Here is an 18,682-nt window from a genome sequence, read left to right as displayed (position 1 = left end):
TTTTTGTAATAGTTTTGTTAGTTTACTATTTGGGAATATTTTCAAGTCACAATACAGTGCTATTGAATGCCCTTAGGGAAAGAGAGTGTAAAGGAGAGGACAATTGGGAATAACAAGTTATACACTGATAAGATTCCAAAAAAAGAAAAGGACAGAAAGTCAATCATGACACTGTATCTTTCTTAGAGTTAAGGCCTAACAATATAAGGCAAATACATCCAAGAATGCAGGCCTTGAGGCCAATTCAAAACTTTCTCCCTCCTGAACCTGTATCATACTCTTAGAACTGAGGCTAAAATGTGAGGCCAGTATAAAATCCCCATGTGTCCCACGAGGCATAAACCAGAAGAGGTCTAACAGCCCAAACTGGTCCATATATTCTCAGACTCCCAAATATCTCACAAATATGGACTCCTTCTGGGCCAGATCTGCTCTCTGTAATTTAAACCAAAATCAGTCTAATTTTCTGGAGGCCAAGGACAGAGCAATTTTTACCTTACAATAAGGTTTCTCTATAAATTTCTACAGAGGGACTTGTTTTATCCATATTTTAGTATCAAGAAAGAATAAAAGACAATGAAATTTTGTAGCCTGAATATAAACATATACTTAATTGCTTTTTATTAAATCAAACTTTACTAGGATTTTAAAAATTATGGTGAACCTCTCGTTCCAGTCAATACATCTGCATCTATCAGGCAGCACTAAACTGTGATGATCAGATAACTGGGCCCTCACCTGTCAGCATACAGGCTGCATTTCATAAAAGTCTACTTTTATATGAAAACAAATAAGAACACAATGTTAGGAAGGCTGACCTAGAAATTGTTAAATAAATGCAAGAAACCTAAAACTGAAAAGAAAATGGAAAAAAATGGAAACTCCTCTACTGAAAAGGACAAAATTTAAGCCAAGATATATCAATGTCCTCTTTTTTCTTCCTGTATAAAGTATTAAAGAAAATAAAATACCACTTTTGCTTTGTTACTTGTGGCTGAAGAATGAACTTTTTTTTATGAAAGACCTTTTAACAAATATACAAGCCACCCTTAGGTTTTTATTTTCTTTCTAGCAAATCCAATCCTTTTTTTTTCCTTTTTACAAATGCAAGGTATTTAAATTGTACATTGTAATGATTTGATACATACATACATGTAAAAGAATTCCCACTATTTGGTTGATTAACATCCTCTACCTCACATATTTTATCTTTTATTTTTGTGAAACAGAATTTAAGTTGTATTCTTTAAGCAAATTTCAATTATACAACACAGTGTTAACTGCATTTTACATTAAATCTTCAGACCTTATTCATTTTAGAGCTGAATATTACCAATATCTTTACCAACCTCTCTCTTACCCACTCACCCCCAGTCTCCAGCAGCCACTTTTCTACTCTGTTTCTACTGAACATTGTTTTTCAGATTCCACATATAATTGATACCATGCAGTATTTGTTTTTCTCTGACTCATTTCACTTAGCATAATGCCCTCCAGGTCCATTCATGTTGTTTAAAATGGCAGGATTTCCTTCTTTGTCATGGCTAAATAATATTCCTGTGTGTGTGTGTGTGTGTGTGTGTGTGTGTGTGTGTGTGTATCACATCTTCTTTATCCATTCATCTACTGATGAACACTTAGGTTGTTTTTATAGTTTGGCTACTATGAATAATGCTACAATGAACATGGGAGTGCAGAATTCCTTCAAAATCCCCTTTTCATTTCCTTTAGATATATCCCCAGAAGTAAGACTGCTGAATAATATAGTAGTTCTAGTTTTAATTTTTTGAGAAACCTCCATACTCTTTTCCATAATGGATGCACCAATTTCTGTTGCCCCTGATGGTACACACAAGGCTTCCCTCTCCATATCCTCGTAACACTTGTTGTCTCTCGTCTTTTTGATGATAGCTGTTCTAACAGGTATGAGGTGATTATCTCATTGTGGTTTTGATTTGCATTTCTCTGATGAGTAGTAATATTGCATATCTTTTCATGTACCAGTTAGCCATTTGTACAACTTCTTTGGAAAAGTGTCTATTCAGATCCTCTGTCCATTTTTTAACTGGATTGTTTCTGTTTGTTTGTTTGTTTGTTTGTTTGTTTGTTTTGGGTGTGTGTGTGTGTTACGGAATTATAGCAGTTCTCTATATATTTTGGATATTAACCCCTTATGAGACAAATGATTTGTAAATATTTTCTGCTATTCAGTTAGGGTGCCTTTTCATTTCATCAGTTGTTTCCTTTGCTGTGCAGAAGGTTTTTAGTTTGATGTAGTCCCATTTGTTTATATTTGTTTTTGTTGCTTTGCTTTTAAGGTCACTCCAAAAAAAATCACCACCAAGATCAATATCAATGAGCTTACTACTCAAGTTTTCTTCTAGGAATTTTAAGGTTTCAGGTCTTATGCTAAAGTCTTTAATCCATTTGGAGTTGTGTTTTGTGCAAGGTGTTAGGTAGTGGTCTGGTTTCATTCTTTTGTGTGTGGTTGTCCAGTTTTCCCAACATTCTTTTTTGAAGAGACTATCCCTTCCCTATTGTATATGTTTGGTTCTTTTGTTATAAATTAATTAGGTTTACTTACGGGCATTCTATTCTCTTCTATTGATCTGTATGTCTGTTTTTATGCAGATACTAGCTGATTTAACTACTATAGCTTTGTAGTAGACTTTGAAATCAGGAAGCATGATGCCTCCAGCTTTGTTTTTTCTTAAGATTGCTTTGGCTACTTGGGGTCTTTTGTGGTTCCATACAAATTTTAGAATTGTTTATTCTATTTCTGTGAAAAATGCTGTTGGAAGTTCTAAAGGGATTGCACTGAATCTGTAAACTTCTTTGGGTAGAATGGACATTTTAACAACGGTAATTCTTCCAATCCATGGGTATGAAATGTTTCCATTTTTTGACTCTTCCATTTCTTTTGACAACGTCTTATAGTTTTAAGTGTAGAGGTCTTCTATCTCTTTGGTTAAATTTATTCCTAAATATTTTATTCTTTTTGATGTAATTATAAATGAGTTTTTATTAATTTCTATTTCTGCTGCTTCATTATTGGTGTATAGAAATTCAACTGACCTTGGTACATTAATTTTGTATCCTGCAACTTTACTGAATTTATTAGTTCTAACAGTGTTTTGGCAGAGTTTGTAGGGTTTTCTATATATAATACCATATCATCTGCAGACAGAACATTTTCACTTCTTTCTTTCCAATTTGGATGTCTTTTATTCTTTTTCTTGCCTAATTGTTCTGGCTAGGACTTCCAGTTCTATGTTGAGTAACAGTGGTGAGAATGGGCATTTGTGTCTTATAAATCCAATCCTTCTTAAACTGAATATCCATCCCACTTTAACTCATCTGATAGGCCTACTCCCTGAATATGAAATACTCTCAGAATATGAAAATACACACAGTATTTGAGTAATGGACAGTCTAGACAGCAACTAACAACAGATCCTCTGAGTAACACAAACAAATGCTTATGAGACCAAAACAGAAATATACCATAACTTCTAGTGGGTCCTAGGGAGTTATGTACATTCTCTACTTAGTGTTTTTCAAGAGTCACAACACTACAAAAATACATCCTTGCAATATGAACTTCATAAAATGAATTATTTTTGGGCGAAGAGTCAAAGCCATTTGCTTAGGTTGAGCAAAACTATTTCATGAGCCAAGAGACAGTTTGTCCAACCATTTTCAGAAGCACATTTAAATGCCCTAATGTCCCTATGGATTTTTTTCCCCTCCAGTGAATTAGATCCAAGTTAATGGGAACCATTAAATCTACTTTAGTCAAATCTCTTAACTGAGTTTCTTCAAGCTGTTTCTTTTTCAGATGTCTTTTGAGATTTTTTTTTGTTCCACCAGAGTCACTTTGAATTAAAACCTTTGCTGCCCTATGAATGTGTGATAAACCAAAAACACTTAACAATATTTAGAGATTAAATGGATATGATCTGTGGGCTGACCATGTACAGCATTGTATGAAAATACAGCTTGATGCAATGTCTAATCTGCTGTGACATTCAAGTTTTAAGTGATGCTCAAGGAGATGGAAGGATTGGCTCTACACATATCCCAATGTACACTGGTCTTCTGTCTGTTAACTTGCTAATGAACCATGATTGAGTAAAGTAATGAAGAGTTTACAGAGAGCCCCAGGAAACCAATTTCCAATTTTGCAACCAGCAGGCTTTAACTTCACTGCAGCCTTTGCTAATTCTGTCTAGAAGTGGACTTGGATACTAAATGCCATCTCTGCCTTGTGATTCAAGCAGACTTTTCTAATCCCCATATACTTGCTTATTAATGATTGTTTCTTCATTAGATTCATTTTATTTCTCTCATTGATTATTATAAATAGGTTGAGTAGTTAAAAATTATTACACTGAAATATGAAATTTTAACCACTTTGAGATTTAGAAACACTGAAAAGAACTGATCTCCTGTCTGGTCTATGTAAGGCAAGAAAACAAATGTAAGAGAATTATCTCAAATTAATTTATGACAAAATTAAGCAAAAACTGTAAAACAATTATGTAGTGTTTGTTTCTATTTTTATTTTTTTTTTTAATTTTTTTTCAACGTTTTTTATTTATTTTTGGGACAGAGAGAGACAGAGCATGAACGGGGGAGGAGCAGAGAGAGAGGGAGACACAGAATCGGAAACAGGCTCCAGGCTCTGAGCCATCAGCCCAGAGCCTGATGCGGGGCTCGAACTCACGGACCGCGAGATCGTGACCTGGCTGAAGTCGGACGCTTAACCGACTGCGCCACCCAGGCACCCCTGTTTCTATTTTTAAAGGAGATTATTTTAAATTTCTTTTAACGTGTACCAATTCACTCATTATAATTTTTTACTTGTAGTAAGCAACAATCTAATATGTTAAAAAAATACACTTTATGAGGTTAGAGTGGGAGAGAGCCAAAGCACAAGAGACTCTTAAAAACTGAGAACAAGCTGAGGGTTGATGGGGGGGTGGGAGCGAGGGAAGGGTAGGTGATGGGCATTGAAGAGGGCATCTTTTGGGATGAGCACTGGGTGTTGTATGGAAACCAATTTGACAATAAATTTCATATATTAAAAAAATACATTTTATATATTCATCAAGTCTTCTGATAAATATGCATGAAAATTTGTACAAATCGGAGCTGCTGACAGGCAAAATTGTGTAACTGATAGTAATGCCTTCACACAGTGACACAGACAGGAGTACCTGGCCATGATTTCAGATAAAGTGGATATGCTTATAGGTCACTGACTAGTATTAATCTATTTAAGAATCATTTGGTTCCATATAAATATTGGTAAATGTGAGCACATCTCTCTTTAATTCCAAGCACACTGTCCCATTTTTTTTCTTTTGGTTATTAGAGAAACACCAAAGTACAATTTATTTCTACACACACTCCTCAAAATCGACTATGCTCTTATTTAAAGTAGAGTGGGAGAAAACCCTTTTAGATCTGACTTTAATGACTCAAAGAAGGAAGTATTCTCAAGATAAAGAAAAAACAGGACACGTTAATGCTGGTGTGGTAAAGATGTAAGTCAGTATTCATCGATAATCACCAGGCAGGTGAATGAGGCAGGTTTCCTTCCGACAAGACTAAAAATCTTTTAACTGGAAGACACAGTAAAGAATAGGAATAATTTCTCCCTTTATTCTCACTTCCATTATCTCCTGCCTTTAAAAGTACCTGTAAATGATCGCTCATCATCAAGAGCTCCTTCTGGTTAAATATATCAGAGAAATTGGAGTCTGTCAATAGCTTTTCAAGATGTGAGCTATGCTACTCAGTTACAAAAAAAAAAAAAAAAAGAAAGAAAGAAAGAAAAAAAAAGAATGAGGCTCTTTTTTCTATTTTAAAGATGTAGAAGGTAAAATGCATCATCCAGATGAAAATGACTCTAGACATTCTAGCTATAACATTGTTATCTCAGAGATCCTTTTCCACTTGTTCCAGCTGAGTGAAGACTGCAGACCTCTTGGGGATAAAAATCTAAATGCTTCAATGACACTAAAAGATCCAGACGTTCATCAGCATTAGCAAAGCTGGACATTTCTTTTGCATTTTCCTTGTTTGGGTACAGATGCCTATTTTAAATTATAATATACAAGAAGGCAAGGAATGTAAATCTAAAACCTATATAGTTTCAATAACCTTTCTCAAATTTTAAATTCTTTTTTGCTTTCACAGTTCCATGCTTGTCCAGAGTCTAGCCTAATAAATGCTGACACTCTTGGCTCAGTTTAATTAACAATGAGCAAGCTTTGTGAAAACACAGTGGGAGCACTGAAGCAGGGCCATGTAGTGCTCCAAGCATGCTACTGCCAATCAAGGATCTGAGTCCAGCTTTCAAAGAAGCCCTGGGTAAAGATATTCTGGCAAAGTCCCTGCTGGCATGACATTTTCATTGAAAGTGCTTTTCATTTGCTCCGTAGTAATACCTGCCTACATATTTTATAATAATTCCAACATTTTAAATTTAGGAGCCTCTCTAGAGTTTACAAATGCTTTCATGAATTATCTCACACAAGTTGCCTATTTTTGACATAAGGAGAAATTGAGGCTCAAGAAAGAAAATGAGATTAATCAAAACTATAAAACCATAAAGTCAAAGCCTAGATTTGAACTCAAGTTTCCTAGCTCCAAGCCTACATCTCCTCCTCATTAACAAGAACTGCCTAGAAAGTTCAAGCACAGGTACACATGATTGTGACCATGTACATGAAGGTGGTAGCCACAGGGCACACTTAAACTTTGGCAGCTCTAGCCATGGTTTTATCATCTTACACAAAACTTAAGCAGCACAAAGAAATGTTATAGTAAGTTTTTACTGAATGAACTAAAGTATATGAATACAGCAAACTGTCTTGATATTATATAACATTCTTTCTCACATCATGCAACATGAAACTACAAATAGATGTCAATGAAAACATTTCTATTCTTAACTGTTCTCTAACTTGCCCACATATAACCATAAATGCATTGTGTACAACTTAGTTTTCCTAAAGGAGGCTGACTGGGTGCTAACAGTCAATATTGCTTATTACAAAACATTATTGCAGTCCAAAAAAAATAAAGGAATGATCTCTAAATGAAAAGTGACCCCAAAATAGAACAATATACTAAGAGTGATGATGTTAATTCAGCGATATTTCCTGCTGAGGACAAATTCAACCCCCAATAAGAATGCCATAGCTTTTTCCATCAATTCCATAAGACTGTATCTCCATCTCTCATTCCACAAAACATGGATAAGTAAGGAAGAGATGTTGATCTAGTTCAGTAATAAAAATGGCAGTAGAATCAGGGGGATTCTTACACTTTTACTAGCAACAACAACATGCACACTGTGTGGCTGGTGCTCTTTTAGAATTTCTTGCATGAAGACAAGCAAAGAGAGTTGAATTCAAAACTTTTTCCTTTTTGCTGCTAAACTTGTAGGAGCAATAATAACTTAAATGTGGTGTTCAAAACACATTTAACAAGCATTGACAAGCACATTCCCTATGCCAGCCAGGAGGGGAGAATGAAGATTCATGAAGAATGACTATAAACACCTGAAGACACTATCTTATATGATTTCCAAAGTTAAGCATAGTTGTATTCATGGCAAAATAGGGAGTGAAAGAAATATACGGTGAATGAAAACATGATCCTTTGTCCTGTCTTTCTGCAACACTGATACAGAAGTTCAGTGTCAGGTTGAAATAGTGGCATCTTGAGTTATAGCCCTCCTCCACATATCCATGGAATGTATATGCTTAGGGCAAGTATTAAAAGTCTTTTCACTTTTACTCAATTAAAGCACCAAAAATACAAGTTCTTGCAAGAGGTCACATGATGATTCAGTCATGGAGAGGGAATACAGCCATGGTTTCTTTCTTAACTCTGAGTGAAGAATTACTTTAAAAAATTATTATGCTAATACAGGATTAGGAAAATCATTTCAATCAATGCTCTCAGATATTTGCATATAAAATATGTTTAACTCATTGGTAAAATTAACAGAAATTACTTTTAAAATGTATCCTATGGTAAGCGAAAGGTCAAGTAACTGAGAGGTACAGTGCATTTCTATGTAAACACAAAATATTATAAGAAAGTGAAGTTTGTAATAGCAAGTTGACACAACCATTTGGCCCACTAAACTTGAACAAAAATACAAATATTCATGATTTTAGGCTTTCATTTTTTTCATATGATGGTTTATTTTTTATGTAATTTTTAAAAGAGCATGTTTTGTACACAAATCCTCTGCTACTAATTGAAAATGTATTTTGAAGGAAATGCATCAGTGAAACACTTTATTCATTTTCAGTAACACATTCAATGACATTTGTAGAAATAGTTCTCCATTATCTACATTGTATTACTTGGTAAATTTAGCAGAAAGAAGGGGACAGAAAAATATGAAAACACGAAATGTGAAAATAATGAAACTTTAATGTAGCACAAAAACTGTGACAGATGTAAAGCCACAAAGAGTCATTAAATTCTTCCCAGTCCATCTCTTTTTATCTCCCTCATCCCTTCACTATCAATTATTCTTAATGTTTTTCCTTTTTGCTGCTAAACTTGTAGGAGCAATAATAACTTAAGCAACTTGCTTGTTATCTCTCCACCTAAACCAATCTCTGGCACTATAAGTATAACCCCAAAATCACATGGCATGGGATTTCTCTAAGTGAAGAAAATTACAGTAATTCTATCAGAGATCTTTTTAGTCATTATAGGAGCTATAGTGTTTATTGTTACATTCATCACAAAAAAGGGCTAATGTATTTTGCTATAGTTAGGTAACTGACTCATCATAAATTTGTCTATTGTTTCTCAGACTCACAACATATTGCAGTAAGAGCTGTATTGGTCTTTTTAGCATGGATCAATGCATATGAAAAGAGCCTTAAGCTATACTCATTTGTCACTGTCAACTATAGATAGCCACCTAAACACACTTAAAATAAAATTATACTAGAATCATCTGATGCTATCAGCTTTATTTAAAGTAATAAGAACTATTGGGTCTTTAGGGCCCAATTTTAAATTGTGATAGCTGACAGAGGTGGTCATTCACCTACAGTAATACTTAAAGCCATTACTTAGTATATAAAGAAGCAAATATCTTCCAGTGGAGGCCTATTTTCTTTGGAAGATTCTCCATGCCAATATCCTGCATTATAAGATCTCAAATATGACTCCTAATCCTACAAAATCACAAGAAAAGTCCAGGCAGGGGCAGTAAAGATGGGTTATTGGTGGGTGCATGCTACTAAATAATAGTAATATCCAAGCATTTTAACCTCTCTTGTGGGCTTGGGCCTGAAAATGAGCAGAGCTAGGTAGAAGATGAACATCTAGAAGGAGTAAGGGATGTAGATAAGGAGTATGATTTTGTTTTGTACATCTCACTAGTTGCAAAATGTACTTCCTGGAAGAGTTAAGCTTGCCACCTCTGAATTTTAGCATCACCTCAGGAAGCAGAACAGCAGAGTAGCTGAGAACATTTGTCTTGGAACTGATCTCAGTTCTGACATACATCTACTATGACTTTAGGAGAATTACTAAATTTTCTCTGATAATACACACAGTGGACGGAGTAAGAGTATAAATCAGAGGCAAAAATTCCTGACTGTAAAAATTACTCTTGGAAATCCCTGGGTAGTTTTCGAATCATGCTTTATAAATTATTCCTCAAAGATGCTGAAGAAGCATTCCTGGCCTAGGAAGTAATCATGTTTTACTTTTTGTCATTGGATAAGAATTCCTAAAATTACACATGCTTTTCATATCTTATGCTGCTGATGATTTTCAATGCTTTAACAAGGTGTATATATTCAGACTTGTACAATTTCATAGGAAAAGAATTCCACCACCATGACCATCACTTTTTTCCCTTACACAAGGCCACAGATTGGAATTACCCCCTTAGTAGAGTAGAGGTTCTTTGGTTGCAAATAACAAAAGCTCACACAAACTACTTCAACAAAGTAAAAATTTTTATAAGGACACAAGAAAATCTTATGAAACTCCTTGATAAGTGGTTCTCATGAGGGTCTGGAACTAGCAACTGAAAAGTATTAGAAAACAAAATTACTCTCTGATTTATAGGGACATCATGAACTTGAGCTTGCTTCTCTCTGCATAATCTGTCCACTGTTTCTCTCTCTCTGAGAAATGTCTCTTTTTAAGGATGTTATAGACCAGTGCTTCCCCAAAATGAAACACTCAGCCAATGAAGACTGCAACTGGCTATTGGCTCAGAAACTCAAATAATTGGAAAGAGAATCTTATTAGCGGAACCTTGATTCAGAGGGTGGGATCATGTGATTAAAAATGGCTGTTAAGTGTTCAATCACATAGAGGAGGAAGATTTTTCAAAGAAAAAATTGTGGGTGAGGCATGTGGCCCCTATAACTATACAATGGTTCTTTCAATATACCATCAATAGCAGATACTTGTATATGGAATACATAGGAATACTTAGAGGAACTTCTCTAGGATTCATTGGCAAAGAGAAGGTAAACCAGATGATCACAAGGGGCACACTGTGAGGTTCTTACAAATTAAGGGATTAAGATTTAGCTTTGAGATTCTTTTAAAAATAATAACCCAAGGGCAATTAAACTTTATATGTAGAATATCAGAGCATCAGAGAAAAAAATACATTTTAAATTACTTAAATGACTTCTTGAGAAACTTCTTCTGAGGTGCTGTTCAAATATGGCTTGATTTTTGTTTTTGCTTATGTAACCTGGTATGCTTCTTTGCTAATGACAATATTGGTTTTAAAACCCAAAGCAGTCAGTCAGAAATAATAGTCTTTTGGAAAACATAATATGAATCTTTAAAATCCCCAAATGTATAATAATAAGTTGCTTATTGTGCCTACAGAAAAATATTTCATTTTGATAAATAGTCACAAAAATGTAAAATTGCATTTTTGGGGGGATTTATGACAACAGTTTTTTACCCTGATGATGGGCTGCTGAATGTCTAGAAATTACATTTTCATATAAATTGCACTTTTCAAAAAAATTACATGATTTCTCCCATTTGAACGAATCAAGGAAATACTAGGATATTCTATTTAATGTATGCATTAGTTCTATTCCCTCTAGTCACTAGCTTTTGCTGAATTTGCCTAAACAGTTAATATTTTCCCAGGAATAAACTATATCTGAATATAAGAAAAGGTCATACAATATGCCATTAACACTTCTCCATCCATGGCTATCATAGTGGGGAGAATACTGAAAATATTTTAATAGGGCGGATAATCTTTCATTGAAGTTTATAATGATGCTTTAGTGGTGAATTTCAAAATAATGTTTTCCCTAAAATTGTCTATCTCTGAGAATCTGTTAGTTTGCAGAACATTCACTATATTTGTAAAATTGGCATAATACTCTACAAAAATTTTTCATTCTTTTGTTTCTGTCTGTGATGAAAACTAAATAAAGATCATAAATAATCTGAAAAGCCTCCTAATAAGAGCAGTTGCTACAACTTTTTATTTATTATGTGCCACTCACTGTACCAGGTCCTTTATATTTATGAGATCATTTCTTCCCCTCAATAATTGTATGACATAAATAGTATTATTACCCCCTTTTTATTTTTTTATTTTTTTAAGAATTTTTTTAATGTTTTATTTTTTTATTTTTTATTTTTTTTAATATATGAAATTTATTGTCAAATTGGTTTCCATACAACACCCAGTGCTCATCCCAAAAGGTGCCCTCTTCAATGCCCATCACCTACCCACCCTCCCTCCCACCCCCCATCAACCCTCAGTTTGTTCTCAGTTTTTAAGAGTCTCTTATGCTTTGGCTTTCTCTCACTCTAACCTCTTTTTTTTTTTCCTTCCCCTCCCCCACGGTTTTCTGTTAAGTTTCTCAGGATCCACATAAGAGTGAAAACATATGGTATCTGTCTTTCTCTGTATGGCTTATTTCACTTAGCATCACACTCTCCAGTTCCATCCACGTTGCTACAAAGGGCCATATTTCATTCTTTCTCATTGCCACGTAGTACTCCATTGTGTATATAAACTGCAATTTCTTTATCCATTCATCAGTTGATGGACATGTAGGCTTTTTCCACAATTTGGCTATTGTAGAGGTGCTACTATAAACATTGGGGTACAAGTGCCCCTATGCATCAGTACTCCTGTATCCCTTGGGTAATTTCCTAGCAGTGCTACTGATGGGTCATAGGGTAGGTCTATTTTTATTTTTTGAGGAACCTCCACACTGTTTTCCAGAGTGGCTGCACCAGTTTGCTTTCCCACCAACAGTGCAAGAGGGTTCTACTTTCTCCACATCCTCTCCAGCATCTATAGTCTCCTGATTTGTTCATTTTGGCCACTATGACTGCTGTGAGGTGATATCTGAGTGTGGTTTTGATTTATATTTCCCTGATGAGGAGCGATGTTGAGCATCTTTTCATGTGCCTGTTGGCCATCTGGATGTTTTCTTTAGAGAAGTGTCTATTTGTGTTTTCCACCCATTTCTTCACTGGATTATTTGTTTTTTGGGTGTGGAGTTTGGTGAGCTCTTTATAGATTTTGGATACTAGCCCTTTGTCTGACATGTCATTTGCAATTATCTTTTCCCATTCCGTTGGTTGCCTTTTAGTTTTGTTGATTGTTTCCTTTACCGTGCATAAGCTTTTTATCTTCATGAGGTCCCAATAGTTCATTTTTGCTTTTAGTTCCCTTGCCTTTGGGGATGTGTCGAGTAAGAAATTGCTGTGGCTGAGGTCAGAGAGGTCTTTTCCTGCTTTCTCCTCTAGGGTTTTGATGGTTTCCTGTCTCACGTTCAGGTCCTTTATCCATTTTGAGTTTATTTTTGTGAATGGTGTGAGAAAGTGGTCTAGTTTCATTCTTCTGCATGTTGCTATCCAGTTCTCCCAGCACCATTTGTTAAAGAGACTGTCTTTTTTCCATTGGATATTCTTTCCTGCTTTGTCAAAGATGAGTTGGCCATACGTTTGTGGGTCTAGTTCTGGGGTTTCTATTCTATTCCATTGGTCTATGTGTCTGTTTTTGTGCCAATACCATGCTGTCTTGATGATTACACCTTTGTAGTAGAAGCTAAAGCTGGAATTGTGATGCCTCCTGCTTTGGTCTAATTCAAAATTACTTTGGCTATTCGGGGCCTTTTGTGGTTCCATATGAATTTTAGGATTGCTTGTTCTAGCTTCGAGAAGAATGCTCGTGCAATTTTGATTGGGATTGCAACGAATGTGTAGTTAGCTTTGGGTAGTATTGACATTTTAACAATATTTATTCTTCCAACCCATGAGCACAGATTGTTTTTCCATTTCTTTATATCTTCTTCAATTTCCTTCATAAACTTTCTGTAGTTTCGAGCATACAGATCTTTTACATCTTTGGTTAGATTTATTCCTAGGTATTTTATGCTTCTTGGTGCAATTGTGAATGGGATCAGTTTCTTTATTTGTCTTTCTGTTGCTTCATTATTAGTGTATAAGAATGCAACTGATTTCTGTACATTGATTTTGTATCCTGTGACATTGCTGAATTCATGTATCAGTTCTAGCAGACTTTTGGTGGAGTCTATCGGATTTCCCATGTATAATATCATGTCATCTGCAAAAAGTGAAAGCTTGACTTCATCTTTGCCAATTTTGATGCCTTTGATTTCCTTTTGTTGTCTGATAGCTGATGCTAGCACTTCCAACACTATGTTAAACAACAGCGGTGAGAGTGGACATCCCTGTCGTGTTCCTGATCTCAGCGGGAAAGTTTTTCCCCATTGAGGATGATATTAGCTGTGGGCCTCTAATAAATGGCTTTTATGATGTTTAAGTATGTTCCTTCTATCCCGACTTTCTCAAGGGTTTTTATTAAGAAAGGATGCTGAATTTTGTCAAATGCTTTTTCTGCATCGATTCATAGGGTCATATGGTTCTTATCTTTCATTAATGTGATGTATCACGTTAATTGATTTGTGAATGTTGAACCAGCCCTGCATCCCAGGAATGAATCCCACTTGATCATGGTGAATCATTCTTTTTATATGCCGTTGAATTCGATTTGCTAGCATCTTATTGAGAACTTTTGCATCTATATTCATCAGGGAAATTGGCCTGTAGTTCTCTTTTCTTACTGGGTCTCTGTCTGGTTTAGGAATCAAAGTAAAACTTCATAGAATGAGTCTGGAAGTTTTCCTTCCCTTTCTATTTCTTGGAATAGCTTGAGAAGGATAGGTATTTATCTCTGCTTTAAATGTCTGGTAGAATTCCCCAGAGAAGCCATCTGGTCCTGGACTCTTATTTGTTGGGAGATTTTTGATACTGATTCAATTTCTTCACTGCTGATGGGTCTATTCAAGCTTTCTATTTCCTCCTGATTGAGTTTTGGAAGTGTGTAGGTGTTAGGAATTTGTCCATTTCTTCCAGGTTGTCCAGTTTGTTGGCATATAAGTTTTCATAGTATTCCCTGATAATTGCTTGTATTTCTGAGGGATTGTTGTAATAATTCCATTTCATTCATGATTTTATCTATTTGGGCCATCTCCCTTTTCTTTTTGAGAAGCATGGCTAGAGGTTTATCAATTTTGTTTATTTTTTTCAAAAAACCAACTCTTGGTTTCACTGATCTGCTCTACAGTTTTTTTAGATTCTATATTGTTTATTTCTGCTCTGATCTTTATTATTTCTCTTCTTCTGCTGGGTTTGGGGTGTCTTTGATGCTCTGCTTCTATTTCCTTTAGGTGTGCTGTTAGATTTTGTATTTGGGATTTTTCTTGTTTCTTGAGATAGGCCTGGATTGCAATGTATTTTCCTCTCAGGACTGCCTTCGCTGCATCCCAAAGCGTTTGGATTGTTGTATTGTCTTTTTCGTTTGTTTCCATATATTTTTTAATTTCTTCTCTAATTGCCTGGTTGACCCATTCATGCTTTAGTAGGGTGTTCTTTAACCTCCATGCTTTTGGAGGTTTTCAGACTTTTTCCTGTGGTTGATTTCAAGCTTCATAGCATTGTGGTCCGAAAGTATGCATGGTATGATCTCAATTCTTGTATATTTAGGAAAGGCTGTTTTGTGTCCCAGTATGTGATCTATCTTGGAGAATGTTCCATGTGCAGTCAAGAAGAAAGTATATTCTGTTGCTTTGGGATGCAAAGGTCTAAATATATCTGTCAAGTCCATCTGATCCAATGTATCATTCAGGGCCCTTGTTTCCTTATTGATCCTGTGTCTGGATGATCTATCCATTGTTGTAAGTGGGGTATTAAAGTCCCCTGCAACTACCACATCTTGTCAATAAGGTTTCTTATGTTTGTGAGTAATTGTTTTATATATTTGGGAGCTCCCGTATTTGGCACATACACATTTATAATTGTTAGTTCTTCTTGATGGATAGACCCTGTAATTATTATATAACGCCCTTCTTCATCTCTTGTTACAACCTTTAATTTAAAGTCTAGTTTGTCTGATATAAGTATGGCTACTCCAGCTTTCTTTTGGCTTCCAGTAGCATGATAAATAGTTCTCCATCCCCTCATTTCAATCTGAAAGTGTCTTCAGGTCTAAAATGAGTCTTTTGTGGACAGCAAATAGATGGGTCTTGTTTTTTTATCCATTCTGATACCCTATGTCTTTTGGTTGGCGCATTTAGTCCATTTACATTCAGTGTTATTATAGAAAGATATGGGTTTAGAGTCACTGTGATGTCTGTAGGTTTCATGCTTGTGGTCATGTCTCTGGTACTTTGTCTCACAGGATCCCCCTTAGGATCTCTTGTAGCGCTGGTTTAGTGGTGATGGATTCCTTCATTTTTTGCTTGTTTGGGAAGACCTTTATCTCTCCTTACATTCTAAATGACAGATTTGCTGGATAGAGGATTGTCGGCTGCATATTTTTTTGTTCATCACATTGAAGATCTCCTGCCATTCCTTTCTGGCCTGCCAAGGTTCAGTAGAGAGATCCGTCACTAGTCTTATTGGTCTCCCTTTATATGTTAGAGCAAGCATGTTTATCCCTAGCTGCTTTCAGAATTTTCTCTTTATCCCTGTATTTTGCTAGTTTCACTATGATATGTCGTGCAGAAGATCGATTCAAGTTATGTCTGAAGGGAGTTCTCTGTGCCTCTTGGATTTCAGTGCCTTTTTCCTTTCCCAGATCAGGGAAGTTCTCAGCTATGATTTCTTCAAGTACCCCTTCAGCACCTTTCCCTCTCTCTTCCTCCTCTGGAATACCAATTATGCATAGATTATTTCTTTTTAGTGTGTCACTTAGTTCTCTAATTTTCTCCCTCATACTCCTCTATTTTTTAATCTCTCTTTTTCTCAGCTTCTTCTTTTTCCATAATTTTATCTTCTAGTTCACCTGTTCTCTCCTCTGCCTCTTCAATCTGAGCTGTGGTCGTCTCCATTTTATTTTGCAGCTCATTAATAGCATTTTTTAAGCTCCTCCTGGCTGTTCCTTAGTCCCTTGATCTCTGTAGCAATAGATTCTCTGCTGTCCTTTATACTGTTTTCAAGCCCAGGGATTAATTTTATGACTATTATTCTAAATTCACTTTCTGTTATATTGTTTAAATCATTTTTGATCAGTTCGTTAGCTGTTGTTATTTCCTGGAGGTTTTTTTGAGGGGAATTCTTCCGTTTTGTCATTTTGGATAGTCCCTGGAGTGGCGTGGAACTACAGGGTGCTTCCCCTGTGCTGTCTTGAATAACTCGCATTGGTGGGTGGGGCCGCAGTCAGACCTGATGTCTGCCCCCAGCGCACTGCTGGGGCCACAGTCAGACCTTCTCTTCCCCTCTCCTAGGGGCAGGATTCACTGTGGGTGGTGTGGCCTGTCTGGACTACTTGCACACTGCCAGGCTTGTGGTGCTGGGTATCTGGTGTATTAGCTGGGGTGGATTGGCAAGGTGCACAGGGGTGGGAGGGGCAGGCTCAGCTCACTTTTCCTTTGGAGATCCATTTCAGGAGGGGCCCTGCGGCACTGGGAGGGAGTCAGACGCGCTGGAGGGATGGATCCGCAGAAGCACAGCCTTGGGTGTTTGCGCAGTGCAAGCAAGTTCCCTGATAGGAACTGGTTCCCTTTGGGATTTTGACTGGGAGATGGGCGAGGGAGATGGCGCTGGCGAGTGTCTTTGTTTCCCGCCAAGCTGCACCCTGTTGTCTGGGGCTTAAAAACTCCCTCCCGTTGTCCTCCAGCCCTCCTGTTCTCCAAGCAGATCTGTTAACTTATAACATTCCAGATGTTAAGTCACACTTGCTGTCCAAACACACTCCGTCTGACCCCTCCGTTTTTGCAAGCCAGACTCAGGGGCTCTGCTTTGCTGGTGGGCTGCCCCTCCGTCCCGGCTCCCTCCCGCCAATCCGTGTAGCACGCACCACCTCTCCGCCCTTCCTACCCTCTTCCGTGGACCTCTTGTCTACGCTTGGCTCCGGAGACTCCGTTCTGCTAGTCTTCTGGCAATTTTCTGGGTTATTTAGGCAGGTGTGGGTGGAATCTAAGTGATCCACAGGACGTGGTGAGCCCAGCATCCTCCTACCCCATCTTCCCCTTTCTCTCCCCCCCCCCTTTTTAGAGATAAGAAAATACACGCCTAGACAAGTTAAGTACTTTGACCAAGGTCTCATGGCAAATAACTGGTAGAGCCAGGATCTGACCCATATGTGTAGGACTCTAAAACATGTATATTAATCTATGACATTACAATTTTGTGGGTCCTACAAATGGGTTTTAGTAAGAGGAATAATTATTCTTGAATAACTGGACCCCAGAAATAATGCCCTGGGTATTATTTGCCAGGTTATCTCCTTTCTCAACAAGGTTAGAGGAATTCCACTGTGAAGCACAGAATTTGTACTGGGTCTGAGGCAAAGCGGCTCTTTAATCAATAAAAATCTGTGTCATCAGATTACCCTTTCACTTCAGGTTATGCTTTTTTGGGGGGGTGGTTCTTATTTTATTTTTTTTTTTATTTGATCATTTTCCTAATTTAAATACAAGTTAGTTAACATAGTGTAATAATGGTTTCAGGACTTTAGGACTAGAATTTAGTGATTCATCACTTATATATAACACCCGGCGCTCATCCCAACAAGTGCCCTCCTTAATGCCCTTCACCCATTTAGCCCATCCCCCCACCTACCAGCCCTCCAAAAACCCTCAGTTTGTTCTCTGTATTTAAAAGTCGCTTATGGTTTGCCTCTCTCTGTGTTTTTATCTTATTTTCCCTTCCCTTCCCCTATGTTTTTCTGCTCACCAAATGGTGCTGGGAAAACTGGACAGCAACATGCAGAAGAATGAAAACAGACCAGTTTCTTACACCATACACAAAAATGAATGATCAAAGACCTAACACTAAGACTAAAACCCAAGATTAGGATGAAACACCTAAATGTAAGACAGGAAACCATCAGGGGCACCTGGATGGCTCAGTAGGTTAAGTGTCCAACTTCGGTTCAGGTCATGATCTCACAGTTCGCAGTTGGAGCCCCGCCTCGGGCTCTGTGCTGACAGCTCAGAGCCTGGAGCCTGCTTCGGATTCTGTCTCTCCCTCACTCTCTGCCCCTCCCCGACTCATCTCTCTCCCTCTCTTTGTCTCTCTCTCAAGAATTAATAAACGTTAAAAAAAATTAAAACAAAAAGATAGGAAACCATCAAAATCCTAGAGAAGAATA

Source organism: Puma concolor, chromosome B2, assembly GCF_028749965.1.
Source record: "Puma concolor isolate L17-30 chromosome B2, mPumCon1.1.hap2, whole genome shotgun sequence".
In the NCBI taxonomy this organism is placed as follows: domain Eukaryota; kingdom Metazoa; phylum Chordata; class Mammalia; order Carnivora; family Felidae; genus Puma; species Puma concolor.
This window is presented reverse-complemented; position numbering follows the sequence as displayed.